Source organism: Ambystoma mexicanum, chromosome 3p, assembly GCF_040938575.1.
Source record: "Ambystoma mexicanum isolate Mex_15411 chromosome 3p, UKY_AmexF1_1, whole genome shotgun sequence".
Lineage (NCBI taxonomy): Eukaryota > Metazoa > Chordata > Amphibia > Caudata > Ambystomatidae > Ambystoma > Ambystoma mexicanum.
This window is the reverse complement of record NC_090925.1, coordinates 857,150,362-857,158,730: the sequence shown is the minus strand read 5'-3', so window position 1 is coordinate 857,158,730 and position 8,369 is coordinate 857,150,362. Positions and strand designations below refer to the sequence as shown.

Here is an 8,369-nt window from a genome sequence, read left to right as displayed (position 1 = left end):
AACCCCATGACTTGAAAAAGATACACCGATATTATATTCAAATAAAGCACCAATGAAAGACTGATATTTTTGTGTTTATTTTATTTTTTCCTGCAAGTAGTGAACCCCAGATTGGAGGGCACAATTGTGTCAGGAGTTATACGGTGTTTTACACATCCCCTGAATTGCTCATGGTTGTGTTGGCTTCCAGTTTCACTCCAGGATCATATACAACAATCTAGAATATAATACACAAATGTATAACGACGATTATTCATACCAATCCAAGATGACGACGGATGTATGCACCATGGAGACAATACAGTCGATCGATTCAAAGATGGAGGCGGGACACGCACGGACGCAGGCTGGCATTTGCGCGTGCGCGTTTTTGCTCCCGCCTCTACACATTGCCCTAAGCTTTCTTCTTCTTATTGGATGTTGGTGGGTTTGCGTCAGCTACAGACAGTGCTCCGTGCAGTTTTTCCTAGAGCACAGAAAGGAGGGGGTTATTATTTATCTCCCTGCTTCTGTAAAAAAAAAAGGGGGAAGTACCATTAGTTCGAGCTCTGGTAGGAGGAGCGGTTCAACACTTGTGCTCACGCTTTCAGCCTGGCTGCCAGGTGAGCAATAGGATAGGACGCATTTCAGGAACAGGAGTATCCAACGGAACCACAAGGTGGGGACCGGGAAATTATTAACATATATGCTGTGCTGCCACTTTACCATGTTTCCTCCTGATCTGTCCATTCTGTGCACTTAGCAATACATGCCTCCTCAATCCTTCCTAAAGCAGTTCCTGTTTTGCCTTCTCTCTCAAGTTCTTGTACTTGATTCGGCAGTTTCTGTTATGGCCACCGTCAAGTCTTTCTCTCCATAGCAGGCGTGGCCCCCATCCCAGTATGTATTGCTTTCTTCCTCTTATTTCCTTTTGTAGTTCCAGATGTTGCTACTGATCGCCTTTCCGCCACTGCATGCTAACTCTCTTCTCAGAACGTTCTCTTACATTGTGCCCCTCTCCTTTCAGCAGTATGTGCCATTGTTTACACCGTTCTCTCATTTGGCAGTCTGTGCGTCTTTCTACCCCGCAATCCTCCTCTCTGCTATGCAATTTCTACTCCCACGCCCTCACTATAAAATCCCCCCCTCCATTGTACGTATCTACCTTTGCCCCATCCTTTACCTTTCTGTCTCATATCGGTGCATATGCCCCCGCTACACCAATTGCTTTTTTGCGCTGCAGTACTGTTTACATGACAGCAGTGGGTTACACCCTTAGCAGAAATGTAGCCTGCACGTGATTTGGCCGTGCACTCACTCACTGTGTGGGTGTTTCTAAAGTCTGTTTCACACATTTTTGTTTTGAAGTCTGTGTTTGCTGGTGTCCTAGGTAAATACAAATATAATCGTAGTTGACGAGGGTCTGTTTCTAGTGGCGTTGTTTCTGCTTTCTGTGTTACGTCCGATGTTTCTAGATACCTGTGGTCCATGGTCTGTGTTTTTAGGTTCAGTGCGAGCCTTAGAGCTGGGTTGCTAGGTTTCTATTCTATTTAATTTCTAGTTTCCCCAGTCCTTGTTCTTGCGTTCTGACTGTGTTTGCTCATATCATAGCTCTCAACCATTTGTCTCGCAAAGGCGGGTGAAATCACCCGATTTTGTTTCTGGCGGGTGAGACGCCCATTGGAATCAATGGGCGTGCAGGAGGCTTGGCGGGTGAGTCAGCCCTTTGCAAGGCGGGTGACACCCGCCAAAAGCGGGTGTGTTGAGAGCTATGTCATATGATTAGGGACTCTTCGAGGCTGTTTTGTGGTTGATCCTATGGTCTTTCTTTCAGGTTCCTGTGCTGTGTGGTGCACCACACCAAGATTGGTCCTGCTTAGTCCAGAGGTAGACCCACGCATTCAGACATTCACAGTCTAAAACTTTGAAGGATTGCCATCAGTCAAGGGTATAGGACAAAAAAGGGGGTAATTCTTAGAGATGGTGGTCTACTGACCAGATCCCCAAACTCCATGCCAAAAGCATAGCATAGGCGCATTAAAAATATCCAATAAATAAAATAGTGTACACATGTGCCTGGCTGAGTCAGTAGTCTGATCTGCAGCCCCTGCTTTCACTTAGCACTGAGCTGGTTCAGGTCATGGGTGACCTCTTGGCAGCCAAGTCACTACAGCACATGGGCTCCATTTCAGATAAGCACGTATATGCCAAAACCCCATAAGTATTAGTATTACTGTCCTGGTGGCACATTAAACTTTAAATATAAGCCATACCCAGGGGTCGAAATTGCATTTCATGGAGCCCGAGCTGGAAGTAGCTCCTGGGTGCAAGAGGTTTCCTTTGGCCAGAAGTTACTCATCATGAAGTTCATCCTCAAGAATGACGTGTCTGAAAGATGCCAGCACTCGTTTTGTTTCTGCTAAACAATGGCGTGTACCCAAAATTGCATATTCTTGTAACCCATCCTTTCTTTTGCTTTGTTTCTGTCTTGTATTGCTGACTGTTTCTGTTGAATCCTGTCTCTGTACAACAACCATATAGAGACGTAGAGCCATTTTAATGACGTGATGACCGGGCCCTTAAACAATAATTGCGGACAATCCTTCAACAAAAGATCAAACCACGTCGACCTGTTACCCCTTCATGTGCCCCCCAGGTCGGAACCTAATACTTTTAACAAATAGGTACTAAGTCAACACACCATTTTTATATCACAATTTTAATTACATATAAATCGCAAATCATTATGTCAATTTATAAAAAAACATTTTTCTAAAATTGCAAAAATTCCTAAAAACCTTTTACAAAATGTCTCATAAAACCAATTACCATACATTGCCATGTTGCTTTACATGTCTTAACTTGTTACATTCTCTTTAACTTGCTTTCCCTTTAATTTGTTTTACATTTGTTTTTGTCAGTTCTTCTTTCTTGCTTTTTTATTTCAACTTGTATACACATTCCTAGATGCATAGTTCATGTTCGATTGTTGGCTGGGGAGCCAAATGTGGCTGTTGGCGTCAATCTAACCAGGCTCTTCTAGACCCTATCCTACAGCTAAACGGCACCCTGCAATTTCGAACCCTGCATACCCGAGTTTGTGCATGATGGATGGTGTAATTTGTGTTTTTTTTTTGGTTGAAATTCTGTTGGTTTTTCATTTTCAAACAACCAACATATACCGTAATAAGAGAACCAGAAAGGCATGTAAGAGCAAAAAAACATCAGGGTTTCCCATATACAGCCTAATGGATGAACACATATTACATTCATATTGTTATCTCCCCATCAAGAATATTGCTAATACCCATTATGGTATTTATGTATACTAAACAAGTCCTGCTACACCTAGGCCAACTGGGCCTGTCCCTCCCTCCTGCCCCTCTCTACTAAATATGCGCATTCTGGGTTACGAGGATATGGATAGGGGCTGTGCATGGACAGCAGTGAGGCTACCATAACAAAGTCATAAGGTATGGGGGCTTTGAGGCCATAAAGCGCAGGTATGCTGCAAGGCGGGTTCCGGCCCCCGCACAGTGTCACCCACTGGGGGGGGGGGGCATCATACATCAATGGCTTTCTTTGTACACCTATATGAATGGGTCCAGCACCTCCCACAATGTGCCTACCCATGTATTGTTGTCTGGGTTCTGTCGTTTGTATGCGGTTTGTTGCAGGGTGCAGATCCTGGCCAATAGATCTATCAACTGTGACTTGGAGGGTGGGGATGTCAATTTCCAATATATGATTAGGAGTTTGCGAGCAGTGAAAAGTATGATGCTTGTGGCCTTGCAAATGAGTCTATCGGGATGCCAATCCCGGTAGCCGGCCCCAAACAGCATAGAGATAAATCAATGTCTGGGAAATGTGAGATCACCAGTCTGTGTATCATTTTGCCAATAAATCGTCAGTCTTGGGCAGGACCATGATGGGTGCCCCATAGTACCCAGATCCGTGCACCTGTGCCAACATCTGGGGGAAGGTGTTAAACCCATTCTGAACATTCTGGCCAAGGTATAGTATATTCGCTGGATTATCCTGAATTGGATTTGACTGTTTCTAATGTTTACTGCTGTCCCTAGTATGGCTGCAAAGTAGTGATATATATCTCCAGCGTCGACGGTGACACAGAGGTCCGTGGACCAGGTCATCGCCAGGGCGCTGTTCCTATCAACATTGTTCGGTATGCTCATAGCATAAAAGGTGAGGAGGCAAGGGTGAGCGTCCAGTTGCTTTTCCAATTCCAATTCGCAAGGAGCTGGGGGGGTTTGGCTGAAGGTGTCTGATGTTTAATGAAGAATCACGTCGCGTGGTGTCCTATATTGGAGCCAGTGCCCAGGCTTAAGGTCCAGCAGTTGGCAACCAGTTTAGAATGGTAGTATTTGAGGGCCTTCACATAAATCCATAATCCTAACCTGCGACCACTGTGTGTCCTGTCGAGGGTGGAGTTTATGTTTGCCAACAATTGACATTAATATCCCTACGCTCATCCATGTGTAAGCTACCTTGATATCAATTCCCTGTTGGGTGTGCAGTTTGTGCCATTGTGTTAATGTTGGGCCCAAAACAGGGTGAGATTTGACACAGGTTTGAAGATGTGTCGGAGGGGTGGCTAAGATTTCAATTGGAGTCAGAGGGGCTATCCGGGTTAGTTCCATTCTTTTCCAACTCGTGGTGTCTTCCGTTTTTAGCCACCGATTTGCCCAGCACACCTGTGCAGCCTGGTAGTAGCTCCTCCACGATGGGAGGGCTAAGACCCCATCAGATTTAGCGGCAGTAAGGATAGATGCGCTATCGATATAGAGCAGATCGTCTGCATAGAGAGAGATCTGGTGTTCGTTCCTCCCCCGCTGCAAGCCTTCCCAGTGGGGGTCTGTATGTTGTTTGATTACAACCGGTTCTATAGATAGGGCGTAGAGTAAGGGTGAAAGAGGGCAGCCCTGTCGCGTACCAGAATAAAGACCGAACGGGGCCGACATTGTGCCATTTGTGGTCACTGACGCCATCTGTTCGGTGTATAGTAATTGGATCCGCTTAATAAGAGCTGGGGGGAAGACGTAATCCTCTAAGGCCAGAATTTCCATTGGACCGTATCAAATGCCATCTCAGTGGTGATGGCTAGGATCACGTCCCCCTGTTTTCGGGTTGTCTTCAATAATTGGAGCAGTCTGCGTTAGTTGTCCCCTGAATGGCTCTTGCGGACAAAGCCTGTCTGATCTTTGTGTATCAGATGCAGGAGGAGCCGCCCCTATTTTTTGTGCCAGACATTGTGCTAGGATTATTGCGTCAGAGTTTATGAGCGATATTGGCCGGTATGAGCTGCGTTCTTCAGGGATTGCCCTTTCTTATAGAACACCACAATATTTGCGGCTAGCTTCAACTGTGGTAGTCGACCCCCTACGCGCTGCTTCGGCAAAGACTTCCTCCAGTCTGAGAGCGATATCGTCAGTCATAGTTCTGTAGAAATCTATCGGGATTCCATCAGGCCTAGAGGCTTTAGGATGGTGTAACTTGCAATCAGGGTGCACATTTTGCACTAGCCAGCGGCTAGTGAGAATTGACTCCAGGCAAGTAAGAAATGGTGTGCTGTCTGTATGTATAGAATTGAGGTGACTAGTGGGTTTTATGCCTGGATAGTAGCTTGCAACTTGAAATTGTTCCTGGCATAATTATTCAAGCCATAACTGAGTTAGGGTATGTTTGAAGGTATCTCTCATAAATATCTCAGCCACTTCAATTTATTATCTGCTATCTCAGCACCGTGGGCCCAGCTCAGCTGTCGAATGGTTAATTATTTTATTTACTTACTGGGCATTTATAAGGCTCTTATAAAGATAGAATAGTGTTTCAAAGTGCCACAACGCAAAAGGGAAGTGAACAAGGGAGCAACACGTGATCATGGAGGAAAATGACAAAGAAAAACGCATGACAACACCGGTCCTACTAGGTCTTGTGACATTCGGAGTGTGCAAGGGCAGAGAGAGGGGGGAAAAGGGGGTTGGGGGTAAATGCAAGAGGGCCCGCCTAGGGGGTTGGGGGAGGAGTGCCAGAGTGCCCATTGCAGTGGCAGCAGGTGAGTGTGAGGCAGTGACCACCTAGAAGGACAGAGGGAGGGCAGCCGCCAATCCAATAAATGCTGACCTGAGGAACACCACAGGTCAGTAAGGGCCGGAAGGCAAGTGCGGGGGGGGGGGGGGATATGCTGTAGGCGATTGGGCGGAATGCTGGGACCCAATAGGACTCTTAAGTGCCCAGGCTGCCGATCTCAGCGACTCTGGGTATTAGCACAGGAGGGAGAGAGTGAAGGAAGAGGAGAAAGGGAAAATCTTTGGATGTTTGCAGAACTTGAGGAGATCCAGCTGAAGACTTAGAGATAGAAGCCGTTCCAGAGGAGGGAATCAGCCGAGGAAAGGGAACGACCACCAGCTCTCTGCTTAAAGAAGCATTTCACCAGCAGAGAGTTGGAGCTGGAGGATCAGGGAGATCTGGATGGAGAGTATTTAGTGAGAGCGAGTTGCAGATAGCGTGGTCCCCGGCCCCAGACAGCGTTATGGATGATAGAGGGATTTAAATGTGATCCTTGCAGCAGCCGGGAGACAGTGAAGAGATTTTAGGGCTGGAGAAAAAGTCCCTGGGCCTGAGGCCAAGGATAAGTCTCACAGCACTATTCTGGATTAGTTGGAGGGGACAGAGAGAAGAGCAGGGTAAGTTAAGGAAGAGGCTGTTGCATTATTCCAGCCTGGAGAGAACCAGAGCTCTGGAGACATTGAGCTTCTGGGGAAAGATGAGGAAAGGGAGAATGCATCTGAGGAGGTGCAGTTGAAAGTGGGCCTTCGTAGCAAGGTCCAAGATGGAGGCATGAAAGAGAGTGAGGAGTCGAAGATGACTCCAAGGTTTCTGGCTTCTGAGGAAGGAGAGGAGGGGAGCCCATGGAACTGGGAACAGGAGTCCTGATGAGAAGGATCTCAGTCTTGCTGACATTGAGACAGAGATCATTAGAGGTGCACCAAGACTGGATAGCGGAAAGTCAGTCAGGAAGGACAGGAAGTAGAAAGAGAGGCAGTAGGGAGTTTGAAGAAGAGTTGTGTGTCATCTGCATAACACTGGAGGTGTGGTGAGAAGGTAGAGATCAGGTGAGCAAGAGGAGCAAGATGGATGTTAAAGAGCTAAGCCGAGAGGCTAGACCCCTGTGGAACACCAAAGGTGGAAATGGAGGTGGAGAAGGGACTCGGGATCACCTGGAAAGGACAGTCAGCCAGAAAGGTGGTCAGCCAGTCCGGTGCCCGGACTGAGATACCAATGGTATCATGGAACAGCTTTATGAAGATGGAGTGGTTGACCATGTCAAAGGCATACGAGAGGTCTAGTAGACTGAGAACCGCAGGAGAGTTAGTCAAGATTTGCAAGCAATTCTTCACAGGTATTCAGGAGAGCAGTTTCCATGCCTCTGAATGCTCGGAATCCTGGTTGATGGCCGTGGAAGCAACCAACAAGCTCAGTATGTTGTGTCAGCTGGGGGATGACCAACGTCTCCAGGAGTTTCCCAAGGAAGGGAGTGATCGAGATGAGACTGTAGTTGGCCGCACACAAGGTGTCGGCAGAAGACTTTTTCAGGAGGGGGTGCACAAGGGAGTGCTTGAGAGAGGAAGGGAAAGACCCAGATGCAGGAGAGTGATTGCAGAAATCAGCGAGCACTGGAGCGAGGGAACAGATATTGCCCTTGATAGTTCTGCAAGAACAGGGAGAGACCTGTTTGGATTATACCTTCATAGAGTGGACTACTCTAGTGACCTCATCTGATGTGATAGGAGAGAGAAGAGGGTTGAGGAGGGACCAACGTGGATGGGGCAGTGAGGGAAGGGGATGAAGAGAGAGAAATCGGGATGTTCTGAGTTTTAGCAGTGGGTGGCCTATGCAGCGCAGAGGGCCTGGAAAGGAAGAGGTGAGGTAGAGACTGCAGGTGGATTGTGTATTTCCTTGCAGATTTTGAAGAGTTACATTCAGCCTGGATGTGAGCACTCTTCTTGGAGCGAGTAGGGGGATGATATTTCCGCTCAGTAGGCAACAGGCCAGTTCATCAGAGGATGAGTTTGAGGACTGCCACTTCCGTTCAGCTGCTCTACACTTACCTTTCAGAGCTGCTATATCAGTCGTACCATTTGTTACGATTGGTACAGGTTTCAGGTGGATCCTCACGACGGGCAAGAATGTTGAGTGCTAGTGATAGCAAATTCAAAATTGTTGAGCGCAGAGTCAGTGGAGAGTCAGCAGGGGGATGAAGGTGGAAGTAAATGCGGCAACTGACTACTCGTTTCGTTGGCTGGATGATCGCGAACAAGGTTGGCTGTGCTGGGGGAGTCAACTTTCAGGGGCTGAGAGGTCCCAGGTGA

The 8,369-nt window shown here is 47.2% G+C and overlaps 1 protein-coding gene across 2 annotated transcripts in view; it reads left to right on the top strand.

Annotated features, from left to right (window-relative positions):
• The first annotated feature begins 417 nt into the window (after positions 1-417).
• The window catches only part of KCTD13 (potassium channel tetramerization domain containing 13), a 180,756-nt gene continuing 172,804 nt past the window's right edge, over positions 418-8,369 (top strand). The window contains exon 1 of one of the 2 annotated variants that reach the window (XM_069652003.1): positions 418-658. The gene's annotated coding sequence lies outside the window, so the exon portion shown is untranslated. The remainder of the gene's footprint in view (positions 659-8,369) is intronic. The other variant, XM_069652004.1, reaches the window with a different exon arrangement.